Source organism: Thermobia domestica, chromosome 12, assembly GCF_964235325.1.
Source record: "Thermobia domestica chromosome 12, izTheDome1.hap1.1, whole genome shotgun sequence".
Lineage (NCBI taxonomy): Eukaryota > Metazoa > Arthropoda > Insecta > Zygentoma > Lepismatidae > Thermobia > Thermobia domestica.
In genome coordinates this window covers 196,122,500-196,136,293 of record NC_137465.1, presented here as the reverse complement: position 1 = coordinate 196,136,293, position 13,794 = coordinate 196,122,500, and positions in this window count along the sequence as shown.

The following is a 13,794-nucleotide window of genomic DNA, read 5'->3' as shown; positions in this document are numbered from 1 at the left end:
AAGTCCAATTGTTTCATGAGGGGAAACCCGACGAGCAACGTTTGCCGAAGGCATTTTCCAGCGCCTCGACAGAGACAACAACTTTTGGCCAAGATTATGTTTTCCGATGAGGCAACATTTCATCTCATGGAAAGGTCAACAGACACAATGTGTGAATCTGGGCTAGTGAATATCCTTGAAAGGCCAGAGAGTATCAACGAGACAGCCTAAAGGTCAACATTTGGTGTGGCTTAATGGGGGATGAAGTTATTGAACTCTTTTTTTGTAGAGACAACTATCACTCACACATATTTGATGTTAGTTAATTTTGTGATCCCTCAAAATCATCGACGCCCACACCTGCTGTTCCAGCAAGATGGAGCACCTCCATACTGGCATGTGGAAGTTCGTAACGCATTGAATGACGAATTCCCACAAAGATGGATTGTGAGAGGTGGTCCAATCTTATGGTCATCCCGGTTGCCTGACATAACTCTCCTGCATTTCTTCCTGTGGGGTATGTTAAGAACAGGGTGAACTCTACCAAAGTAACAACTCTGGAGCACTTTTGTCATGGAGATGCCATTGGAACAGTTACGGCACTGATCCTAAATGATACTTAGAAAGAAATCGAGTATCGATTAGACATTCTCCTTGCAATCGTGGGCCTCATGTAGAAATAGTGTGAGTGAACAAACAGAACTTCAAAACTTTGCGTATCCTTTGTTGTATGAATCTTTTGTGTATCGAATACGTGTTGTATTACAAACATTTCAAATAAGGGCGATTCGTCTCGAACACCCTATACTACTATAAACTGATCATTTGTAAAATATTTGGCGCGTTCAGTACACAAGAGAAACAAGTTTACTTTTGTCATTTTGAACATATTCCATCTTTAAGATCTAGATCAGTGCTCGCGAAAGATTCATGTCCTGCCAGTGCATACAGCTCTTACAATGTAAAAGAAATGAAATCGTTGAGTTTTACGTCCTATGGTTATGCCGACTAAGCTAAAGGAGGCGGTGATGATAAGAAATGAATGAAATGGTGGAATGAAGAGAGTGGGAGGAAACGTGAGAATCCCGAGAAAACCCACGAGCACGGTGTTTGTCTACCACAAAGTTCACTTGGCGGGAGCAGGGTTTAAGCCCGGTACCCTACACACCAGAGGTGAACGCTCAACCACTGAGCCACCGCGGCCCGCTACAATGTAAAAAGACAGTGTTCACTTTTCCATGTACTTGAGCGTATCATCAAACCTTTAAGTCACTTTTTCTTTTCTCTGAACTTTGATAATTGGATTTTATTTCCTTGTACTCTTAGTACCCCATGTATAAAAAATATAATTACCTCTTCTTCAACATTTATTTCCTTTTAATTTTCTTAGAAACGCATTAATTTCATGTCACTTCCTACATCATGGCCCGTCTGCCTAAATGTTTACTTATCCCAATAAATGACAAATCATACCTTTCTTATTTTAAAACATAATACAAACTGTGGTTAACCGACCCAATTAGGCCTTCTCAATGAGTCCGCCCTTACTTAAAATATTTTCTTCCTGTCTCTGAAGAATTCTTAGACTTAGGTATTTCTTCTTGACTAGAGCTACGAACTAGACTAGACTTGACTTTCTATGCAATAACGTTGAAAAGTAATGTAAAGTTCCAACCACGCATCTATATTAAACATACCCTTTGTAACTTGAATGTCAGAAATGCGCTGGGTATTAACATAGCCGTAGGTAGGGATTACAGCGCCCGGGGTGAAGTAGAATTCGGGCCCCCTACATTCACCTTTTCAAGCTTTTTATTTTAATACATATAAGAGAAGCAGCTTTTGTTGTAATGCTACGCTAACTTCTTATCAAGCTTCTTGGACAGGCAATTGCAACAACCAAAAGCGATTATTATGTATTCTTTTATAAATAATATCTGTTTGCAAGAGGCTTATTTTTGACTTTCTGTTAAACTTGCCAAAACTACTTTTGGCTGTATACAGGTCCACTTTGAGAACAGTTATTGAAGTTTACAACTATTTACAACACTTGTTACTATCGATAGGAAATGAAATTTCAATACATTGGAAACTGTTTTTTTAAAAAAAAGATTCGAAATAGATGACAGCATTAATTTCGAGTAATAACTGTAAACTTTTGTAAATAATTATATTCTGTATGTGACCACACAAATATATTTTTTTAACTTTGATTCTTTTACGGTAAAAATATTTTGTGAAATGTAGCGGAAATTCTTCTTTGCAAATTTCTCAATATTGAACGATGGAGGTGAAGAATATTTTTAATTTTTGTATTTAAAAACCGAAACATAGTTTGGCTACTGCATATGTTTGAAATTCCAGTAATTACTTACTTTCTTAATGAATGAAAGTTCTGAATTTAAGAGTATTTATTATTAATTAACATATCAAAAATACACTAGGAGCGAGAGGTCCCGAGTTCGATTACCGGTGGGGACACTTCGTCGAAAAAGTGTAACAGCTTTTTCAGGCCAGCCATCTTGGGTGAGGTTTTCCCTGGGTTTCCCTCATTCACACCAGGCAAATGCCGGGATTGTACCTAATATAATGGTCCCCACTGGGCTGCTTCCTTCCTCCCCTTTCATCGGATACTATGCTCGCCGAAGGACGTCATCCCTCATATACGTGACAGGGTAAATAGCCTTAGATGCCAACAGCCCAGAAATCTAATTTCCAATCCCTAATTAAAAATACACTAACACACATACATACATACATACACTCACACACACACACACACACACACACACATATATATATATATATATATATATATATATATATATATATATATATATATACAGATGGTGATCAGAAAACTGGAAACACCCGTAGTTGGCAACACGTCAGATGTATGGGTTGGCAGTGGTGTCGTGGCACCCACAGCGCCGGACCGCTGATGGTGGTATGTTAGGTCGGTCTCCATACTACGTCAGGTGCAGTGGAACAGCAGTGTCCAGTGTCTGCAGCAGACGGAGGTAGTGTAAAATGGGAGACTCTTAGATTTTCAAAGAGGGCAAATTGTTGGTGCGCGGTTATGTGGAGTGAGTGTGACGACAGTGGCTACTGTGTTAGGTGTGTCGCGTGGGACAGTGTCGAAGGTGATGACGGCCTACACATCACACGGGAAAATTACATCGGGGAAGCGGAACAGTGGGCGGAAGAAAATCATGAGTGACAGGTCACGCCGGGTATTAAAGCGCATTGTCACGCAGAACCGTCGTGCCACTGCGGAGCAAGTGACGGAGGAACTCAATCAGCACCTCCCCCACCCTGTTTTGACAATCACAGTCCGCCGCGAATTACATGACATGAACTTACGGGGTCGTGTTGCACGGGCCAAACCGCTCATCAGGGACCATAACGCTTTCGCACGCCGCAAATGGTGCCGCGACCATGCAACTTGGACCGTTGAGGACTGGAAACATGTGATACTGTCGGGTGAGTCATCCTTCACCATATTCCCAACTACGGGCCGTGTTTATGTATGGAGAACGCCCAAAGAAGCTTATGATCTGCAGTGTCTCCGCCCAACTGTGAAACATGGCGGCGGCTCGGTGATGCTGTGGGCCGCCATATCATGGTTTTCATTGGGTCCTGTGGTCACACTTAGCGGACGAATCACTGCCAATGATTATGTCGCAATTTTAGGAGACCACTTGCATCCTATGGTCCGGATGTTGTTCCCGGATAATGACGCCATCTTCCAGGATGATAATGCACCCATTCACACAGCTGGCGTTGTTGCAGCGTGGTTTGAGGAACATCGGGATGAAGTTCAACACCTCCCCCCCCCCCAATCCCCAGATCTCAACATAATTGAACATCTGTGGTCCGTCTTGGAAACACGACTCCGGCGACGATTTCCACCTCCATCCTCTCACACAGAACTGGCCGATGCCCTGCACGAGGAATGGTGTAAAATTCCACTTGCTACCATTCACGACCTCTATGCCTCATCCCACGTAGCATCAAGGCTGTTCTGAAGGCGAAAGGTGGCCCGACACCACATTAATCTGGTAAGTTGCAATTTCGTTCAGGTGTTTCCATTTTTCTGATCACCATCTGTATATATATACTCAAAAATTTGCAAACCTGTAGCTGCTCACAAAGGCCTGAGAAAAAAATCGTAAATTTGGAGAATTATGGCAATTTGACATATTTCACTGTCCAATTTCTCCAATGGGCCTGGATAAAGAAAAATCTGAAATTTTGGGACTAGTTACTCCTTTAGTATACTATAACACACAACAAAGCGCGTCTTGTGTTTTTGAGCAGAAGGGGGTCAAAGTATTAAGGAATGATGTCATATCTACGAGGTGTTTTGTTCACAAATTCAACTGGAAATTCGTTGTTGTGACGTAAAATAAAGTAGAATGAATAGTTAGTCCAGTCAAAGTTCTTAAGCTCGTTTCTTTCGTCTAGTTGTGACTCACTGTCTTATCACACCCGCAGCAGTACTAGTGAAGAATGCCGCTATCAGCAGAAGGCGAGAAAAGTCAAAATATACACTTGACAAAAAGTCCATAGGTACTCTTGCTGCTCTTGTTGCTTGCTACATCAATGATATTCGCTCATTTTTATTGTTGTTTTAACTGTCAACTCATGCAGGAGACTGTTGTCCTTTCGTCTGATCTACATTCCCCAGCTCACTCCCTGTCAACACGCCTAAATATGACATAATTCCGTAATACTAACCCCCCTTCTGCTCAAAAACACAAAACGCGCTTTGTTGTGTGTTATGGTATACTAAAGGAGTAACCGGTCTCAAAATTTCAGATTTTTTTTTTATCCAGGCACATTGGAGATATTAGACAGTGAAATATGCCAAATTGGCATAATTCTCCAACTTTACGTATTTTTCTCAGGCTTTTGTGAGCAGCTACAGGTCTGCAAATTTCTGAGTGTAAATTTATAACCCCGGACTACACACACACACAAATTCAGACCTGTAAGTCAGTTGTTTCCTCTTATCAAACATGTTTTTAATATACAAAAATGTTGCTACTTTCGGCCCTGAATACACCCCCTTCAAGTGGCTTTAGGCAAAAATGTTAAGAGATCAAAGTTTTAGCCCTGCACAAGTTGGAGACGTCTAACAATTTTCAATTTGGTAGGACAAATACATGCTGAGATATTCGAAACAACGTAAACGCCTGAAATCGAGAAAACGCAAAATGGCGGCAGCCGCTGAGTCGTCATGCGATGTAAAAAATAATTAATTGTGATTAATTGTGATCGACTCAATATTTCTGGAAAAAAAAATTTTTTTAAAGATCGAGCGGCAATTTTCCTTTTCTCTCGATCACTTATCATGGACTGACCCTCCTTCCATTTTCATATCTTCATTCTGACCGTAATGATTAATCCGATTGGGTAGAAAAATATGAATAACTAAGCAAACTCATCACCATAAAAATGCGGAACACGTATTTCAGACTTTGATTGTTTCTGATTTTCAAAACACTGGTGCGTACTTTGTAAGTGATTACTCGGCACCTTGTATATCATATCGTCATTAACAAATCATAATATAATAATTTCCTTTAAGTACTAAGTACAAACTTGTTGTGAATCATTGATCGGGATGCGAGCGAAGCGAGCAAGGAAATTTTTACCAACTCTATTTCTTTGCAAACCAATAACAATATTGATTTAATAGGGTGCCGATATACTTTCGGGTCGACGCATCGTTACTCATTTCCAACACTTTTTTCCTTTCTTGTTGCTCATTCGGTGCCCTCTTGCTATCAGCGCCTGGGGCCACCGCCCCGCTCACTTCTCCCTAGCTACGGCTCTGGGTATAGTGTTTTGTATGTTTAAGGTTGTTCTCTTATAGTTTCTATTTGCGAATTATCGCTGTATTTTGTGTTAATGTAGAGGGGAATTTCCTGAGGAAACTGAAACTAGAAAAAATATTCTTGAGACAGTGATTTCTTGAGTGTTTGAAATAATTTATGTTACAGTTAAAACGGTGAGTCATAAGTCTTGTAATATACCAACAACACAAATTGTGGGCGTGTGTACACGCCGTGATCGACCGTTAAGTACAAGATCAAACTGGCCCAAGAGGCAGTGTGGCAAGTGGACCATTTAACGCGAAGACCGCCACTCCGTCAGTATAGTCAGTCAGTTTTTAGTGGCAGTGATGACGAGTGCGCAACAATGTCTGACACCTTGAATTGTTACTGTATGAGTTCGAGCTCTGGCATAAAGCTGCGGCAGCAACCCAAAACGTTTGCCACGCAAAAAGGAAAGATGCAGTGAACCATAGCACCGAAACTTTTGTACAGGTTGTAATGATTAGCCTAGGTCCGTCCGTCCGAGGGTAACAGATTCTGAGGTCACATGGCATGCCATTGAGGAAACCTCATCCACCAGCACACGGCAATCAACAAACCAATTCTGCATGACCTAGTCCATTGTAGCACGTCAATTTTACGAATTCAGGAAAACCATGAAAACTGCCACATTGCGCTACATGAGTTAACGTAGGCTCAGATCCGAGTACAGTGGATGTGTGCTGACAAATGCTACAAAATCCGCGTGGTGTGTGTATCCTGAAACGAATAGTCACAACGACGGAAAGGATGTGATTTCTTTTTCGAAATCCGAATGTGTAAAAACAAGTGTTTGAGCAAAGGCCAACTTCCAGAGCAGGTCGTCAGACAGGACCGTTTCAAGCACAAAGTCCTGCTCTGTGTTTGGTAGAAGTACTAGGGGGTAAATTCACATCGAGTTCGTTCCTAATGATCGTATCATTACCTATGTAAGTCAACCATTATTCCGAACAGTTGAAACTGATGTATAACGCACTACGCCTTAAAATATCCTGCATTGGTAAACCTAGAGTGCATTGGTAAACAATAGGTAGACTATGTAGAAAAAATTCAGTGTTGTATTATATGTTATTTCGAATTTTTTATTTGGTAAATAAAACCTCTGAATTTGATTTATGTGAGAATCATCGTTCTAATCATTACTTCTCTTTCAGCATTTGTTTTGGACCATTGTGATTACTTTTGATACTTTATATCGTCGATCTTCTTTAGATTATACGATTTTGATAGTTAGTTAAAACTTAGTTCAGGGGAACCCGATTAGATAGCGTATCGTTGTCGATGCCTTAAATCCTCAATATTTTCCGTGTCATCTGATGCATTTAGACCAGGGCTGTCCAATTACAATAATCCCGAAAGCAATAAGCATGTTAACCGGAAATATGAAGGGAAGCAAGTCTTTCAACTCTTCAACAAAAGTAATAAATAAAAATGTCAATAAAATGCAATATTATCTTAATCATTGGGACGTTTGTGAGCCAGGGAGAATTGCTTCTACAACCTCCGAACCGATTATTGGACAGCCCTGATTTAGATCTTATTTTGTCTTCCACTGATTTAAAGATCTATACTTGAATCTTCTTATATTTTTTCACTCTCGGTCAAATTTGTGTTAACGTATTCGAATGCTGATTTTTCATTACCTAATTGATTATTTTCTCCGTTCCTGCTATGCTAGTGTTTCATTATTTCATTTGAAATATTCTGAATTTCATTCTCGATGCATTTCATACAAAAACTAGTCAACTCCATAGACAAAAATATTGAACTTAGAAGTACTAACTGCAAGGTTTTAATACGACAGTAACCAAGGGCGCCGATCCTGAGGGGCCCCGGGGGGCCCGGGTTCCCTCATTGTATTTGTAAATGTATAATATTTGGCATAATTTGAATGCGATTTGTCTAAAAATCCTCATATATTCTTTCTGCATCTGAATGGGCCCCCCACCCCCCAAATTTGCAGAGAAATTGGCGCCCTTGACAGTAACCATTAAAAATTAAACGATACAAGACAGTGTCACTTATACTTTATAAAACATATTAAGGAAAGTGCAATACTAAGTGTGACATTCCCCGTTCACATGTTCCTTCTAGGCAGTGTGACTTGAATGTGTGATACAAAATTTTAGCACGTAACGGAGCCTTACGAAGATCTTTAATTTGATACCTCCTATCATGATGTTCTAAGGTTCTGTTGGTAGTTCTTAAGTTCTATTGTCGCCTAGTGAAAATTCTTAAAATATGCACTGGTATGTTATATACTAGAATATAGCAAGACTTATGACTGATCCTTGTATTTGGATAAATGTATATACAGGGCGTTAATGAACTATACCGACAAACTATAAGAGGCAATTAATCACATCAAAATAAGAGAAAAAAATTCATATGGACCTGTGGGTAAAAGTGTATAGTTTCAGAACTAGGGCTGTCCAAAATCATTGTAAAGCTGTATTTCAACACTTGCTATTTTGAACTCGAGAAACTGGCGGCATGGCGGGCCATTTTAGTGTAAAGCAAGTTATACATACGCAGTCCAAAAACGCATATTTCATCAGGAGATTCCCTAAAGGGTATAATTCCAGACATTTCTCAACAACATTTTCAGATATGCTTTTTTTTTTTTTTTTTAAGATAGCTCCAATGTAGACAAAAGGCAAGCCTTGACAACAGTGGACACGGAATGCTTCGGCAGAAAGTTGGAAGTGTTAGGAATCGCTAGCTCCACTGTTCCTTATCTTCTGAATAACGCGTGCTGTGATGTATTTTGCCACAGTATAATTTCTGTTTCTTATTATTATAGTTATTATAGTTATTCCAAATATGAGGGACCGTGGTGTTGGTGGTCTCTAACACTTCCGACTTCCCACGGAAGCAGTCCATGTTCACTGTTGCCAAGGCTTATCTTTTATTTACCTTGGATTCACCTTAAAGTAAGAGCATATCTGAAAATTCTGTTGGGAGCATGTCTAGGTATTATACCCTGTAGAGAATCTTCTGCACATTCATTGCTCATTGACAAAATATGCATTTTTGGGTTCCGTATATATGATTCGCCTGGTATGAACCGCCAGTACACGGTTCGTAATAGCAAGTGTTAAAATTTACCTTTTCCATAACTTTGGACAAGCCTAACTCTAAAACTATGCACTTTTTCCCCTACATGTTCATATGAAATTTAAGAAATCATCTCTAACATTTTATTCTAACTAACTAACTCTATGGCCTATGGAACCCGGAGGTTCAGTGCCGCGTTCACAAAAGCTCTCCACTGACTTCTATCCTTAGCTAATTGGATCCAGTTTCTACTTTGTATTCCTATCTCTGCGAGATCCATCTTAATATTATCCTCCCATCTGCGCCTAGGTCTTCCTAATGGTCGTTTTCCTATGGGTCTACCAGTCAAGACTTTGAAAGCGTTTCTACTTTCTTCCATTCTAGCTACATGACCTGCCCACCTAAGCCTCCTAGACTTGACGACCCTAACAATGTTGGGTAAACCGTATAAACTATGTAGTTCCTCGTTATGAAGCTTCCGCCATTCCCCATTCTCGTTCCTCTTGGGTCCGAATATTCTTCTCAGGATCCTGTTCTCAAATACTTTCAGTCTATGTTCTTCCCTCAGAGTAAGCGACCATGTTTCGCAACCATACAGAACAACAGGCATGATTATCGTTTTATATATTTTAAGCTTCAAATTCCTCGACAGAATTCGCGACGACAAGAGATTTTGAACCGAATAGTAACACGAATTCCCTGCTTTTAGTCGACATTTAATTTCTTCGTGAATATGATTTTCGTCTGTTAATATTGATCCTAAATATTTGAAAGTATCCACTTTATCAAAAGTATTATTTAATATTTTAACGCCTCCACAATTTGCCGTATTACGGTCCCGACGCACTTCCATGTATTTAGTTTTCTCTGCATTTACTTCTAAACCCATGTCCCTGCAAGCGTTTAATAATATCTCTGCATTTATTTCTACTGTTCTCCTATCATCCCCTATTAAATTTACATCATCAGCATATGCCATAACCTGGTGAATGCCGTTCAACTCTAGGCCCTGGTTGCTATCTTTGATTTTCCTTATGGCGTATTCCAGCACAAAGTTAAATAATAATGGCGATAACGCATCTCCTTGTTATTCAACATTTTATTCATTAACACCTTATGTATGAAACACTTAATAGTTGTCTGATTTTTGTCAATAGAATAAATGATTATGTTTATCACTTATTGGAGATTTTTAATGAGTGCTGAGCACCTATTCAACTTTTGCGATGGAATTAACTTCAAAATTACTCTTTCATGCCGTGAATGAAAAAAGATATAGTGCATATGACCTCTGGTTAGGTTTCAGATAGGGATCCTCATATGTTGAATAGTCATTTATCAGTACCTGTTTTCGACTCTTCCGGTTTTCGGCATATCGAGGATCGAGTGATATAACTTTATAACAATAATAATAATCCGTATTCACAAGCGAGTGTAATTTTGTATAATTATTCCTTTAAAGAACTTGGAGTTTGATGTTATTTTGTGTTTTTAAACACGTAAAATATCTTTACATAAATTATATGAAAGTTGAAACATTTTCTATTTTCACTCAAATTAACCCTATATGTTCTACAGATTTCATTGTAATCATGGGAGACCCGGGTTCGATTCCCGGCGGGAGCTCATGTGGTTCGGATTCCACGTTAATCAGTAGGTCCACGTCTCATATAGCCTCGCTGCTGAAAGGGACGCTAAACTAAAAATCAACTCAACTCATCATTGTAATCATTGTAATTTTAATATTTTCAACGAACTTAAAAAGTTCGTTACTGAATTTTCTACGTCTGTGTGTCTGTCAGTTTGTTCGTCTGTTATTTGCGAGTTTTTCAATTTTGAGCCCCCCAGTCAATAGAGCGTCAAAACTATCTGGAAAGTGATGGAATTTTTCGCATCACTCGTACAGTTCCAGAGATATTGGCCAAAAAATGGTCGATTTCCAAAGATTTAAGGAACCATATCTCGAAAACCATAAGTTTCATCATATTTTTGTTGATCAATACCTAAGAAGATGATGAACATTTTGTACCACTTAGTAACCGGTGGCCACTGCTCTATTGCTTTATCAGCACGAATTATAACTTCAATAATTGTTTAATTGGTATTATTGCTTTCATATAATATTCATATACATTATTTGTGGGTTGCTTCTTTAGATACTTCTAATCTTCAACAGGGGACAGTCAAATGTAGTACTGTAGAAGCTTTGTCTACTACGTTCCGCGAAAGGTCTTTTTTTAAAATTATTTTTTTACTTGTGGTTTCTTGCTCCGTAGGAAAATATTTCAACGAAATTGTTGGTAGAGTATTTTTGGTATTTTACCATAATAGGACAAATACTGCTCAGTAGCTACACATAAGACCAAGGGCGACGATCCTGGGGAACCGGGGGCCCCCGGCCCCCCAAAGCTCATGTGGGCCCCCTATTGTATATATGGATATACAATATTTGGCATAATTTGAATGCAATTTGTCTTAAAATCCTCATGTATATATCTTCTGTATCTGAATCCCCCCCCCAAATTTACAGAGAAATCGGGGCCCTTGCGTAGAAATGGCATTTTTGCTTTGAATTGTGGCATTCGGCACTTGATTTATTTTCTTTCTATCTTGAAGATCGTCGCCAAAGGATATCTACCGAGGTATACCTGGGTACAAACTGACGATTACTCAGTGCTCTCAGGGGTCTCTCAGGGCTCAAACCTTGGACCAATTTTATTTTTAATTTTAATTAATTGCCTGCAAAATTCATTCGGCCTACTATATGCAGATGACCTAAAATTCCGGAAGATGTATTAGTAATGTCAATGACTCGCCATCTCTACAAAATGCTGTTTCCAAATTGTGTCAACTCAATGATCTGAACCTTAATGTAAATAAATGTTTTATAATGTCATATTCGCGTAAGAACACACCTCTAAAATTTAACTTTTGCATTGGTAACGTCAATATTAAAAGGATTGAAGAGTTTAAAAACCTCGGGGTCACCTTTGACACAAAACTAACATTTTCCAACCACCTTTAAAAAATTGTGAGCGAAGCTTATAGAAATATGGGGTACACGATAAGAACTGGAAGTGATTTCAAGATACAAGACACATTAAAAACGATATATAACGCAATCGTTAAATCGAAACTAGAATACGCTGCCGAAATCTGAAACCCTGCAAGTAAAAAGTATAGCCGCAAAATAGGAATGATACAATCAAAATTCGCAAGGTACTTAGTTTTCAAGAAAACAGGCATATATCCTAAATTTGAAACATATCAATGTTTAATTAAACAACTGAACACTGTATCCCTCGACAGCAGAAGGAAAGTTCGGTTACTCTGCCTTCTATATAAAATTTTAAATAACAAAAGTCAAGTGTCGCAATAACTTGAACTTCTGATAATTTAAAGTTCCCAACGTTAGAAGACGTCCAAAAGCTGGCTTATTTCACTGTAGAACATTAAGAACAAATATGATGAAAAGCTCACCTATTTGGAGCATGTATGACCTCTACAACAAACTTCGTGCGGTTGACCCAAGTATTGATATATTCAGAATGTCCTTCACTAAATTTAAAAAAGTAGTAAATTCTTTAAGTTCCAGAATCGATTATTAACCAGTCATTAAAATTATCACTTGTCTGTTTTTTTCTACTGTTGTTATGTTTATCTGTTTTTGTGAATACTGTAAATGGGTATCTTTGCCTGCAGTATTCATTTCTCTAAATAAATAAATAAATAACCTCGGAAATAAACACCGTGGATTTTGCAACCAAAGTACAAAAACACTTTAAAAATTACGAAATTATGATCAGGAAGACATGATTCAACCATAAAAGCAAACTAAATATTTGAATGGTAATGCTATCAATGCTAGCAAATTAAAGGGTTAAGTTCGTTCTGGTAATGTTCTTGAAGCATTCTCAACTAGTTCTATTTCCTTTCTTTTCACAATATTTCTAAAGACATTTGAAATCCACAAACAAAATCTTATTATTAGGAATTTTGTTGAATATAAAGTTTTAGGAAATCCTACTAAACTATAGTACTTGCACCGATTATGGCCCGGGTTCCTAATATGGTCCACAGACAATATCTCTGCAGATTTACGTTGGTGCTGCTAGATGACAATATAAACCTTGTCCTCATGACAAGCGTAAACATATTTTCCTCGGCTCAGAGGACATAGTTTATATTGTCATCTAGTAGCACCAACGTAAATCTGCAGAGATATGGTGGGTGGCCCATATTAGGGACTCGGGCCATAATCGGTACAAGTACCATAATTAAAATATTTTTTTAAGCCTTTGCCATTTAAAAGTGATTTTACGGTTCATTTTATTTTAGCAGGTTTTGATAGTCTATCTCGCCTTTCAGGAAGAATTTGAGAATCACTAATCAATTGATTCTATTAAAATAATATTATGAGTCGTTAGTGCTGAAGCCTCAGCATCTATTGAGGAACTTAAAAGTCGGCGCTGTGTGCATGAGATTGTTGTCTATGAATGACAGCTTGTAAATTGTTAGCCGAAGTCAGAATTAGGCGAATTGACAAGTAAATCCCCTAAGAATTGCAAAATTACTATACCCGTTTTATCTAAATCAAAATTAATATGACTTTTCACTTAAAATTTCGATCTTGACCATCCGTAGAGGTATTGTTTATACGCCACTGCCTTGCTAAATATCACTATTGAATTTCGCGCTTGTAATTAGGGACATATTTTTATTTCAAATCTCAATGCAATGTGAACTGAGTTAAAAGCCTGGTCGAGAACTGATTCATCCTTTGCAAGGCTGAAACCATAATAAAATAAATGTTCACAATTTTCGTTGTATTCGATCGTACTTATGTCTAAATGTAATGTAGACGTTTTAGGAAAAC